General features: G+C 41.1%; 1 protein-coding gene across 15 annotated transcripts in view; it reads right to left on the bottom strand.

The window, feature by feature from the left end:
- Positions 1-14,042, bottom strand: part of MECOM (MDS1 and EVI1 complex locus) — a 591,497-nt gene that overhangs the window by 203,983 nt on the left and 373,472 nt on the right. The window lies entirely within an intron of this gene.

Genomic DNA, 14,042 nt, shown 5'->3' with positions numbered 1-14,042 from the left:
TCAAACACACTGGCAGCTGCATCTGCAGGCTCTAATGAGTTGAAGCCTCAAACTTCCTTTGTACATGGTTTCCTGAATAACTTTAACATACCAAGTGGACTTTACAGAGTTCTTGGAAAAATGGAATTAAGATAAGTTTATTTTGCTGCCAAACATTTTTGAAATTCATGCATAGTCTCTTTATAATATTCATTTTTCATGAACTTTGTGAACACTTCTGATATGCATGCATTTTAGAATATTTTTGCATTTAAATAAACTTACCTTTTAATTCCATTTTCCAGTAACTTATATAATGTGTAGCTATGGCAGACAGAGCGGGCTTGGGGAAAACATGAAAGATGCTAAGGAAACGTCCACTCAAACAATATTGTTAAAAATATTCTGATTAGCTAAGATAAGATGTACTCTCATTTTTTTTCCCAACAGTTTTATCTTGGTAGATAGGCTGCACAATCTATAACAACGTCTTAGCTGAGTGTTTGGAGTTGGTTGTTATTTTCAAATAGCATGGTGCTGTGGTGTTTCCTTGGGGGAGCACATTCCAATTTCTTAATGGGGTGTAATCAGTAACACGTTTGCTTCAGGCCTTATAATGATGATGTTGTTAACTGCATACACCAAAAATCCTTTAAAACAGCTGTTTTCAACCAACTTTCGCTGTGAAGGTACTTTTGTGTGTTTAATGTACTTGGCAAGCATTTGAGAAAGCCCTTGCCTACTGTTTTATTTGTTTCCATTTATGAAAATATGCATTCACTGCGAAAATCAGATGGCATTTGTAAAGTTATCAAGGAACCCAGAAGAAAAGCTACCCTCTAGTTGCCATCATCAGCAATTCCGAATCCTCGCCAGTGAAATCTGCTCCCAAGAAAGTTAAATGCATTTATTTAACCATAAAGTGATCAGCAGCTCTTCTTCAGGCAGGTATAGAGTGACTACATTTCTTGAACCATGTGCCTTGAGGTTCAAAAAAAGTGGCAGGGGGCGGGAGTTGGGGGGTAAGCAGACCCAGTAGGGCCACCAGGACAAGGTTCAGGAGCAAAGGCGTTCCCTTTCTCTTCTTCCTGGACAATTCACACCCAAAGTTGTAGGCCAAGCCTCGTTGTGTCTATCATTTTCTGGCCTCTGCTTTGAAATGCAAGAATTATCCTCAGTGCAGAGTTTTAGTAAGGATAGAGCACCTCCCTTCCTTGTAACATTATCCAGCCAGAGCACACTAATGGCTGGTCGAAGTCTGATCTTTGTTTTCCATCTTCCTTGGTGGACAGTGCTCCCTGCAAGGGAGCACACCAAAATCAAACTGCCACCTGCTGCGGTATGTAGAACTGTAAGCCGGAGCAGTTCGCTGGCCATCTTCTAATACCACCCACCACTCACCAGAGTGACAAGGTTGGTGCTGTATCATCAGTTGAGTAGCTCATGTTGTTACATGTATTTGTAGTGGTTGAGTGTACAATAAAAAGGCAAGTACACAAACACCAGACCCAACACATTTGCCTGCCTCCCAGGGAAGGCTCAGGAAGGAGGCAGTCCTGTGGATGCCAGTGCCCTGAGAAGAACCTAGAGGCCCTGAGAAGAACCACTTTGCCTTCTTTATTCTAATCTCATTTCCTCAATGCTGAAATTATTCCTTAATCTGCAGATGCTTAAACAATCAGAGAAACCTTGTACATTGTTTACTTTGCCTCTTCTATGATTCCTGAACAACAAATGCTGCAAAACTTTCCTTCTGCTCAGAGTGATAGCGATTGCCAACCCCAGCTCAGTGGCAGGAGGCCTATTTCTTACGCCCTGGAAAGATAGAAAATATCACATTTCTATTTCATGCGACCCTTTCACTCTCTCTGTCATGCTCTGCTGCCTTTACAAGTCACCATTTCACTGTTGCAACAAAGATTACAGGAACTTGAACAGGTAAGGCCTCCAGCAAACACGGGGTGGCAGGGACCTGGTGAGAAGGCCGAGGGCTGCAGGTCTTATCTGCTCCCTATCTTGCCACTTCTTACCACAAGGCCTACCCAGTGACAGCCAACTTGTCCTGAGGCAACGACTCAGTAATAAGATACACAACAAATAATGGGGTTTTTTGTCGGAAAAATATATACTCAGGTAATTAAATTGTTAACATGATGGATGGCCTTATTTTATATTTGAATTCAAAGTGACTTTCTGTATCATTCAACTAACATGGTTTGATCTTACAAAAAAGAGAACAGCACCAAAAAAACCCACAACAAAACATATCTCTAGAGAAATGGAAATATAGATTTTTGTTCATTTATTTTAAGAAACAAACATGGGTAGTTTTCAGAGTGCTGGGTTGTGGTGTTTACCTGATGTTCATGGAGCTGCTGTTCAAATCTCATAGTCATGATTTCTTACTCATTTTTTCTTTATATGCTAAAAGGTGAGCCCATAGAAAATCTGCCAATAGATATGCTTTAGTTAATGCAGAAACAGTAAGAGCATATTTGAGAGATCTATATTGTTCAGAAGGTTCCAGAAGCAAAACCCCAGTGTCTGAGTTTAAAATGTAAATGGACATGCATTCTGCCCACGTTGAATCCCAAATGACAAAATGTTTTGTGCCCAGGGCATGATTCTGACTAGATCAATAAACCACTCTAAGTCTGATAAAAGTTTTACAAAATATCCAAGACATTCAGAGTAATTGTTAACATCTGCTCATTATGATTCAACAGTGTAAGCAGGGTTAGAAGCCAGATAAATATATTTATTCATCAGCAGCCAGCATGTCACTGCTACCTCAGTGGTGACATAAAACAGTAAGACATTAGAACTTGCTTCAGTCTTGGGTTCAGAGAATATAAATGAACCATTGTGGGGAAAAAAAAAAAAAAAAAACCAGAAAATTCAGCTTTCTCCATGTTTTAAGAGAGAGAGGGAAAAAGTTTTGATCAAAAAACAATCTTGATAATTCTTTGAACCTAAAACCTAGGGAATATAGAGGAAAAATAAATAAAGGAAAGTATAAATCTTACAGGCAGAATCTGAAGACACCCACTGCTACAACATGAGGAAAATTTTTCTCATTTGTTTTTCACAGCACAATTCACTTTTGATTTCTTCCTCCATTTCACAATATAAGAAAGTTATTTCTATGCTGGGAAGTTAAAAATGGGGTTTTTGAGAAGAATGCTGAAAAGGGTCTATCAGAATATTAGTTCTTTGAGGACTTCCAGCAACTTGCAGCTGACTTGTCCAGAACCGAAGCCTGCATCAGACTCATCATTTAGCCGTAATAAGAAGATATTCACCAATCACATTCACCCTTACTGGGAATACTAGGGGTGGAGGGAAGCCTCTCCATCAGTTGTATGCGGGTTTTTGTGGTTTCATGTAATCCAGGATGTGTGTGTGTGTGTGTATGTGTGTGTGTGTTTTCCACATGCCCTTCCAGTAGGCCAAACGACCTCTAGTGATGCTAACAGATCTGAAGCTACATGTTTTTTTTTTTTTCCCTTGAGTATTTGAAGCTGAGTTGATCATTAACTTTCAACTACCTTGTGTTATCCTCAATCATGATTGTGTAAAATAGAGTGAATAAAGTTGCCTCAAGGTTAACTCCTTGGTGAGGGAAGGAATCTGACAATATTTCACCCACAGTGACACAATCCCCTATCATCAGACCTTAGACACTGTGAACTTTTCCTATGAAAAGTAAACTATTCCAGAGAAGCGAGTAATAAGAGAAGGAAGTCATTCGTAGCCATTGTTGCATTTTTTTCTGAATTGTATTTTTATAAACTCCCTAGCATGTGTGTGTCCAATAAAATCCTGAGAACAATACTATACATCTCAATCTAGTACCCAAGGTATTCTAGAAGGTGAGTTGAAGCACTAAGTTTTTCTAGGAGGACCACAAGATTAGCAAGGCAAAATTGAGAAAATTAGTGGGCAGATGCTATCTAGCTAATTAAAGCTGTAAAAGAAGCCTCTTCCAGGATTGTGCTGCTCACTAACCTGTAATTATATTGTCAATTGCATTAACTTCATTGCCCACTAATAGAGTAAGTTTCAAGGGAGGCAGCCAATGTTGGGATGGTTATTTATTTTTATGTCCTAATTAATCAGTACTGACACCAAAACCACATCCTTCCTCCTTGTTCATTATTTAAATGACCTATTTATATGGATGAACCTCTTTCCTTTGTGTATTTCATTATCACATTAACATGCTTTCAAAACAAAAAGGATTGTTTCTGCTTCAGCAAGTACTTTGAACAAACAGCTACTTGAGCTTCCCCTGGCAGGCTATGCAACTATCATCTCTTCCCAGACATTGGTATTGGCCAGTGGAGAGATTGACTGAAATCAAATGATCAGCACATGGCAGAAAAAAAATTAATTTCTGATGAGTTTTGCTAGAGATGAGGTAGGGGGAGAAGCAGCTTAGGAAACGGAAGCAGAACTTCTAAATTCTCACCCCGTGTTGAAAAGCAACCTATATTCACCTACTTATTTCTTCATGTCTCAAATATGGAATACTGCAAATAAACCCTGCCATCAAGTGAGGTTAAAATCTGTTGGAGTCATGAAATTGAGACATAATTTGAAAGTAATTTCACGGGCAGGCATTTGGCATAGAGGTTAAAATACCACTTGGGCCTGGCGCCGCGGCTCACCAGGCTAATCCTCTGCCTGCGGTGCCGGCACACCGGGTTCTAGTCCCGGTTGGGGCGCCAGATTCTGTCCCGGTTGCCCCTCTTCCAGGCCAGCTCTCTGCTGTGGCCCGGGAGGCAGTGGAGGATGGCCCAAGTGCTTGGGCCCTGAACCCGCGTGGGAGACCAGGAGGAAGCACCTGGCTCCTGGCTTCGGATCGGTGCAGCACGCCGGCCGTGGCAGCCATTTGGGGGGTGAACCAATGGAAAAGGAAGACCTTTCTCTCTGTCTCTCTCTCTCTCACTGTCTAACTCTGCTTGTCAAAAAAAAAAAAAAAAAAAAACCACTTGGAATACCTGCATCCCATATCAAAGTGTCTGCTTTGAGGGCCATCTCCATCCTGATTCCAGTTTCCTGCTGACGCACATCCTGGGAGCCAGCAGATAATGGCACAAGTAATTGTTTGTGCTGCAGTCTGGGAGAACCAGACTGAATTCTGGTCCTGACTTTCGCTTGGCCCAGCTCCAACTGTTGCCAGCATTTGAAAAGTGAATCAGTCAGAGGGAAATTGTGTTTCTCTGTCTCTGTCTCTGTCTCTCTTCCTTCAAACAAAATAATAAAACAAAGTAAAATAAAGTAATTTTGTAAGCCCACCTCTGGGACATGATCCCTTTTCCCAAAAGCTCCTGAACTGTGTTCACTATTTAGGATCACTGTAACATTGCCCTTTAATGAAAGAGTCTGTGCTTAAATTGGATCTTGAGAAGCCAACATCACTAGCTTTATGTATATCAACCCTGACAGCACACTACACATCAGTATTAGAGATAACACAAATGAGGCCGGTGCCATGGCTCACTTGGTTAATCCTCCGCCTGCGGGGCCAGCATCCCATATTGGCTCCGGGTTCTAGTCCCAGTTGCTCCTCTTCTAGTCCCGCTCTCTGCTGTGGCCTGGGAAGGCAGTGGAGCATGGCCTAAGTGCTTGGGCCCCTGCATCCACATGGGAGACCAGGAGAAAGCACCTGGCTCCTGGCTTCAGACTGGTGCAGCGCGCTGGCCGTGGCGGCCATTTGGGGGTGAACCAACGGAAGGAAGACCTTTCTCTCTGTCTCTCTCTCTCATTGTCTGTAACTCTACCTGACAAATAAATAAATAAATAAAAATATTTAATAAAAAAAAGAGATAGCATAAATGCTGTAATGCATCCAAATAAAGAAGTCTTTTCCACAAAAATTTCTCTTACGAAGGAAGAAACAAGTTGTGTTCCAATGTTGGTAAAATCCTTTCTCATTATGGGGCACACTCAAGATTTTTTTTTTTCAGAAAAACACAGTAGTTGGAGAAAAAAAATTACAATAAAAAGTGGATTTGTAGGTTTAAAGATGTCACATAATGCAATCATTGTTAAAAGAGTCAACAATGTTTAACCCAGATTTATTAGTTATCCCTTAGAAAAGAGCTCACAATTGCAAATATTTGGTGGATTGTTCTATACTTTTTAAATAAGCTTTAAAAGTATACAGAAAAAAAGTCACTTTGTGGAAACCATGGATGTGTACCCACAGGACATATGAAAGAAAACAAAACAAAAAACAAAGTAATAGTGCTGAACTTACATAATTTGGGTACTTGGACCTGAGATGAATCTCCTAGCAACAAATGAACCTCCCAGTCACAGAAATGAATTCTTCAAAAAGTTCATGGAAAATGCATATCATGGAAAAATTATGCATGAATTTAAAGATAGTTTTCATTGAAAATAAACTTACTCTTTAATTCTATTTTTCCATGAATTTTAGAAGTCCCCTCCTACACACATTTTAAAAGTGATGCACCTTGGATACTGTGTTGCAAGTGAAGGGATAGACCTTTGAAAACTGCTGGGCCATTGACCAAACAAATGATGCTGATAATGTGCATTATAATTTTGAATAGAATTGTACCATGGACGTAGTATAAGACAAATTGTTTAGGTTCATAAATACTATAAATATTTTAATAATGGCCCCAAATCATTTTTTCAAATTTCTTTTTGGGTAAAATCAGTTTTTCCTCTACTTTAAACAGAATTCCCTTAATTGGGACGTATGAACTGTACTTGGACATAGTGGTGGTTTTCATGTTCTATCCTAATGCAAAGTCTGCAGTTGTAGAATGTGGCAGAACAAACACAATCATGACCTTCACTTCATACTTTCATTTATGTCTGGTAGTTTTCTCATGTTTTCAGCAGTTACCAGCCACCTGCTTACTACCATAACCACTGTTGTGATCTGGGAATCCATCTACGTTGAACTCTTCTAATTAAAAGGAAATCCTTCTGCACAATTTACCTAAATCCTGCATCCTTTAGTTGAAACTCATTTCTTATTATTTGACTTCTGCAAACAGTAGTCCAACATCATCCTCTTTATGGGAAAAATCCATTTTTTGAAAATAGTCAATAAATCACTCTTTATCCTTCATTTCCCCCTTTTGCACAAGCCCCGTTCCCTGGGGCTTTCCCCCAAAATACCCAACCTCTAGCTCACTATCAAGGTATAACTGAATCCCTGGGAAAATGAGTCATATACCTGATTATAACCTTACATTAAATAAGACTATAATGGTTATTAATTTTAAATAGTAATTATGATTGCCCCTAAAACTTGCCTTGTGCCTTCCTACTACTCTCCACAGGAAATTCTCAAATTTCCCTTTGACTACTACAGTATGCTTCAGAAACTCTCCATTCTCTGTGTCAATGATAGGGGAGATCAGTTTAGGTTAGAAGAGAATGAGTGTCCAGTATGGAACACATTAAAACTACGGAAACCTACCCCTTCATAACAGAAGCTAAGATTTCTAGAAATAAAAGACATGTTAATTACCCACTGATATAAACATCATTATACAATCCATTATTGAAAGTAGGCTGTCTTTCAAGCACCAAATGCACAAAATTTTCACACTGCTTCTCTAAGTGGTATATACACACTGACCCAAGCAAAGGTTACTTTGCTTTGTTTTGGATGGAGGTGACCAATCTGCACGTTTCACACTGAGTTCTAGACCCGACATTTAAATTGCATTGTCACCTTGAACACTTGGTCTCCCAACCTACACACTTTGATCATGTGATTATACAGAGAGAGCTGTATACTTCAGGCAAAAACGTAAGAGCTGATAGTTGTTTCAACAGATTCCTGTTTCTTAATTTACTGTCATTAGGTATGAGGCACGAAACATGACATTTATGCAGGACCACCAATTCTTAGATGGTTTTGTGGTTTGTATTTTAAAGAGATTGAACTCATAGAGGGTGAAGCAACATTTATTTGCTGTGTAAGAACGAGATGCCACTGTAGTCTCACTTCCAGAGACTTATGATTAAAGTGCGTTGGAATCCTATTTGTTTTCTAAAGATGCAAGAATTCTACTATGAGCTTTGTGCAGGATAATCCTGGAGGATTGCAGAAAAGTCCCTGTTTTTCTCCCAGAGCCTCCAAGTTGGATTCAATTGAACATTAAGGAGGACACTGCAAATGCTCCCAAGGGCTACTGTAAGAGCCACAAGGGAGAAGTGCATGAGACTCGGGTATAGAAAGGGTGAAGTGGGGTAAGGCCGGCGTTGTGGCTTTGTAGGTTAAACCTTCACCTGCAATGCTGCCATCCCACATGGGCCCCGTTTCGAGTCCTGGCTGCTCCACTTCCAATCCAGCTCCTTGCTAATGTGCCTGGGAAAGCAGCAGCAGATGGCCCAACTCTTTGGGACTCTGCACCCATGTGGGAGACCTAGAAGAAGCTCTGGGATCCTGGGTTGCATCCATTTGGGAACCAGCAGATGGAAGATCTCTCTCACTCTTTCTCCCTCTCCCCTTGGCTCCTGCTCCTCTCTCTGTAAATCTGCCTTTCAAGTAAATAAAAAACAAATCTTTTAAAAAAGGGGGTGGGGGAGTGGAGAGGTTCTGGTGATGCCTACTCTTCCCAATGATCATTCTTGTCACTGAAGTTTGCCAAATCAGTTTAGTAAGTGATTAAAGATCTGAATTTAGATATTGCAGAATGTTTTCAGGCTCTCAGGGAATGGAAAAAGATCTGGATCAAATTATGTTCAATTCAGAGGCATGTGGGACATTGTAATGATTTCCATTACCCCTGTGGTCATCCTGGGTGGTGGAGCTCCTTAAGATTCAATCACAAAAATTGGGACTCAGAGGATGTCAGACCTGAGAAAGGACCCTATGTGGGCCACCAAAACTAAGAGAGGTGAAGTGAATTGGTCAAAACCTCAGCTCCAGGTCATCTTATAACCAATAGTAGGCACCTCCATGACCAGCAAATGGGTAGCTGATATTTGTCTTAAATACCTACATCAAAAGGATGTACTGGGAAGACTCAATAGAGCAGTGTGTGCAGCTAATCAGGATGCAAGAGCAGGTGTTGTGGTACAGCAGGTGAAGCCACTGCTTGGGATGTCTGCAAGTGCTGGTTCCAGTCCCAGCTACTCTGCTTCCAATCCAACTTCCTGCGATTGGAACCCAGACTGAGTTCAAGGCACCTGGCCCAGCCCCAGCGGTTGATATCTTCAAACAACAAGCTTGCTCACTCTTTGAGCTCTTGGCCTCTGCTGTTCTTCCCTTTACTTGGAAGGCTCTTCCTGAAGCTATCTTCATTGCTGATTATATCATTCCCTTCAGATGTGCTTCCAATGTGCTCTCCCTGAACGGCTGCCCCTCACTCTTTGGCTGGCCACCACCTGTGCCATGCTACCCTTCCCCTCTCATTTTCTATCCCCTTACCTCTCTGCATTTTTGTTTAAGGCAGTTATCACCAAGCATGTATTTCTTTATCTTCTCTCCCATAAACAAGCTCCATGAGGGGCTGGTGCTGCGATGTAGTAGGTTAAGCCTCCTCCTGTGGCCCCAGCATCCCATATGGGCTCTGGTTCATGATTCAGCTGCTGCTCTTCCAATCCAGCTCTCTGCTAATGGCCTGGGAAGGCAGTGGAGGATGGCCCAAGTCCTTGGGCCTCTGTACCCACATGGGAAACCTGGGGGAAGCTCCTGGCTCCTGGCTTCAGATTGGCCCAGCTCCGGCCGTTGCAGCCATTTGGGGAGTGAATCAGTAGGTGGAAGACCTCTCTCTCTGTCCCTTCCTCTCTCTGTAACCCTGTCTCTCAAATAAATAAATAAATCATTTTGTTTTTTTAAGAAAAAAAAAAAAAGCTCCATGAAGGTAAGCTCTATGAATCTACAGTACTGTGGATTATCAGCTAATTCACCCAGCTAACAGGTGAGAGTCATAGAGATAACCCTAAGGCAGTCCTCAGAGGGCACCCTCAGCCTGAAGGACTCAGAGCTGTTTGCGTTCATTCTTGCATTTCATATCATTGTGCTTAGTTCTTGAAACTTCCCTCTTCCTAACCTTGATCAACCATGTCTGCTAGAAACTCCAGACAGAATCTGAATTATATACACTTATTTCTCAGAACTGCATGGTTTTAATATGCCCTAATTGTTTATTGGTTTATCATTAGCTATTTCATGAGGTTTTTTGGTTGGTTGGTTGGTTAGTGAGGTTTTGTTTTTTCCGTCTAACCTTCCAGAATCTCAGTTTTCTGTACTGTGGGATAGATTACTATTCCTATCTTATCTACTTCGCTGTTCAAAGGTTGTATTAGGTTCTGTACTTAAAGATGTTTTGAGGGAAAAGAATCCTTTTAGAATTATGGCTCCTGAGAGAGTTTTCAGTTTCTCCAGCTAGGTGTTAGCCAAGGACCAAAAACCAAGATCGTTTTAAAGAAGTCACTGACCATTTGGGAAGGAGCTGGTGTACGATCACTGACTGACAGGAGTGGTAGTAGTAGGTAAACAGTCTGCTCTGTGGCTGTCTTCTCTAGTCACATGGGAGAGAAGTCACTAGAAAAACAGAAAGGCAGCGCGTGGCTTGATGATCTGGAAGACTATGACTAATTGGACAGCAATGAATCTGAAAATCTGTGGTTCAATCATTGACTCTCAGGGCAATCACATGATCCGGCCCCCATTCGTCCTTCCAGAATCTCATGTATGCTCTAACTCGGCCCAAACAGCCTGACCTGCTGGGGCAGGGCTCTCGGCAATGTGGGTTTGTATGTGTGTTCCTGCCCATGTCTGCTGCTCTCAGCAGATCACAATGGATTCTGATCTATTAATGTCCTCTTTCCCCTCACTGGGCCCTGAGAAGCACTTGCCCACCTTTCTTGCCCACTCCAGGAGATTACATTTGCTAGAATAGTTTCTCATTTCAAAAATGTTTCATATCGCAATGCTGTATAAAATAACGCACATTATCACTGTGATGAGGATTTTCAAACTGTGTCCTGAGCTTCCTTGGCGATCACTCAAGGAAAGGGGGGGGCACAAACACTGGACCTTGAAATGCCTGCCCTGCTTTCACAACAGTACCTCAGCTGACTTCTATCTATTTTATGTATTGAGTCTCCGAGCAAGATGTTACTTAAGATTTTCACTGCTTTTATTTGAAAGAGTTTGTAAAACCTTAAATTACGATCACACATGACCCAAAGTATTTGCCACCACCTGGTGGCAGCATACCCAAATTTCAATATACCTTAATTTTTTTAAAGGGTTGAATCTGTTACCCTAAAATTATAAAGTGGTATTGGAAATATCTCAGAGGATTAAGCACAATTTAAAACATGAGAAAAAGTACAAAATCACTTTCAAAATGCAATGTGATAAGATTGTTATGTGTTGCAATGTGTTGAGATTCCATAAGTGATTTAAAATACTCTATCACATGGATCTCACACTACATATAGAAAACATTCCCACTATGCCTTAAAACAAACATTGCTGTATGAAAGAATATAGAATTCTCTCGAGTTCTTTCTGTTTGAACGTCGATGTTATTTACACCCAGAGAAGGTGTCATTTCTCCCTTTTCTTGGAGTCAATACAAATACTCAGTTTTTGTGTAAATTCTATCTAGGACACTTTTTGTGCCGTTCTCCATCTCCACCAAAACAAAACAAAGCCCAAAAGCAAAGACACCTTTTCATAGATCTTCATAAACGATTGCACAAAGATAATAATAATAAAAAAAAAAAAGTACTACAATCAAGAGCGCATCCATGGAGGAGTGCAGGAAGAAAGTGAAATTTTTTTTCACTTTTGTGCCCTTTCTGAGTCCACATAACAGTGATATATTGTTTTTGTCCACTTTAACCACACTAACCTTGCTCTAGCCTGATTCGACCATGCTGCTCAGGTAAAACACTTTTAGCTCTTGCTCAGGAATAGGTTCCAGTAAGTTAAGCATCTGGAGAATAAAAAGGGAAGTGAAACCTGAACCCTGCCTTTCTCAGTCAGTTCTCTGGCCAGAGCCACATCACTCCCTTCCCACAGGGTGGGGTGCCCCTTGCTCCTAGCCCATCTCCTCCAGCCACCTCCAGCTAAGGAGGAGACTCCTAAGTTACTTCCCCTCACTCACAGCAATGTCATAGGTTAAGTTTTCAGCCAGACTGAGAAAACCAGCAGGACAGACTAGGGACATCCTGCAACACTTGCATTTCTGTGGAGAACTGAGTGAGCTGGAGTGAGGGAGGAACACCCCAGGCATATTCTTGGCAGGAGGCTGGTGGACACAGCAGCAAGCTTTACTTCTCGCGCTCCCTGAATAGCTGTGATGAACTTGCCCCTTAAGAAAAATTGATTACTCTGTATTATGGATGTCCCAGTAGGATTACACCAGACAAGTGCTGGGTAGATCATGTGTGGGCACATGCCACTCTGGGCAAGTAGCAATTAGCAGTTGGCAGAGTTTGCAACTGAAATGCATTCTTAGTTCCCCTATAATGCATTCTGGTGTTATTTACTAGTTTATCCTAGAGTCAATAACAAGGAGCAAAGAAACGACTTGATTCACAAAGAAGTAATGAAATAAGAGTAATAAAGGAGTAGGGGAAATGAAATGATCAACAAGAATCAACTTCAGCACTTTTGAAACCTGGAGGTGAGAATTGACCTAAGATGTGTCTCATACTTGCAACACTCAGAACAAAGTGACTTTTAATTATTTAGAATTGGTATCACCACTCATTCTTTCAGCACACTAAGAGCAAGTCATAGCAAGTATTAGACATCCCAAAGGTCTAAACTATGGATTCTTTTTTAAGAAAAAAAAAAGATTTATTTATTTATTTGAGAGTTACAGAAAGCGAGAGAGAGAGAGAGAGAGTTATTCCATCCCTTGGTTTACTCTCCAAATGGCCTCAATGGCTGGGGCTGGGCCAGGCTGAAGCCAGGAACTTAGAACTCCATCCGGATCTAACCATGTGCGAGGGGGCCCAAGGATTTGGGTCATCTCCCGCCACTTTCCCAGGCACATTAGCAGCGAACTGGATTGGAAGTGAGGCAGGCGGGACTTGAACTGAAACCATAGGGGATGCTGGCATTGCAGACAGTAGCTTAACCCACTGAACCACAGCACCGGCCCTAAACTATTGCTTCAAAATAATAAATTCCCTAGTGACTATTTCTGTGCCACTGTTGGCTGTCACTGCTGTTATTTCATTATGTGGATCTCTGCCTCAGCCTCATCTGTACAAAAGTAAACACTAGCATCTGTACTCTTCCAGCAACTGGGAGCAACATTTAAGTTTTCATTAATTGTGTGGGTTATTCAGTGGAGAATAGAATTAATAGATAAGCATTTTTTGTGCAGAAATCTTAAACTCATGCATACAGGGGGAGAGATCTTCAAAATTTTCAAGAAAAGTATATATTATGAAAAAACTGCACGTGGACTTCAAAAATTATTTGTCCCCAAACAAGCTTATCTTCTAAGTCCATGTTTCCAGGAACTTTTGGAAGTACCCTCACACACCTGTACTGCAAATAGAAAAAGCCAGTGGCATAACACGTGATATGTTTATTTAAAGTGTCCAGAAATTGAAAGTCTCAACAAAGGATCCAAACACACCAAAAATGCAACAGAGATGTCAAAGTTTCCATGTGACAAGACAAGGACACTAATACGTGGTAATTAGTCTTCCTGCTCAGGTTATTATATAACAGAGCACCTCTGACTGGCTGCCTTAGCTACCAGGCCATTCTTGCCTATCTCAAGATCACTCTTGATACCTCTGAGGTAAAGGAACACCAAACAGAAGTCATTTATCTGACAAAAGACCTTGTGTTTTTCTTATTCTATCAATCATTAAACAAGTAATGTCTTTTTATGTTATTGCTTTGACATTCATTAACACTCACGTCAGAAGAAATCTCGCAATTAAAAATCCTATTGACCATCTAAAGTTGTTTTGCCTGGGTTTGTTACAACTGATTTTTTTTTTAACGGAAGCAACAGGTCAGGCACTCACCCCATAGTTCGGCTTGAGGTATCTCTTTTATGACTTAAATGCCGTTG

Source organism: Oryctolagus cuniculus, chromosome 4 (genome assembly GCF_051225735.1).
Source record: "Oryctolagus cuniculus isolate XC-2025 breed Fujian yellow rabbit chromosome 4, ASM5122573v1, whole genome shotgun sequence".
NCBI lineage: Eukaryota > Metazoa > Chordata > Mammalia > Lagomorpha > Leporidae > Oryctolagus > Oryctolagus cuniculus.
This window is presented reverse-complemented; position numbering and strand designations above follow the sequence as displayed.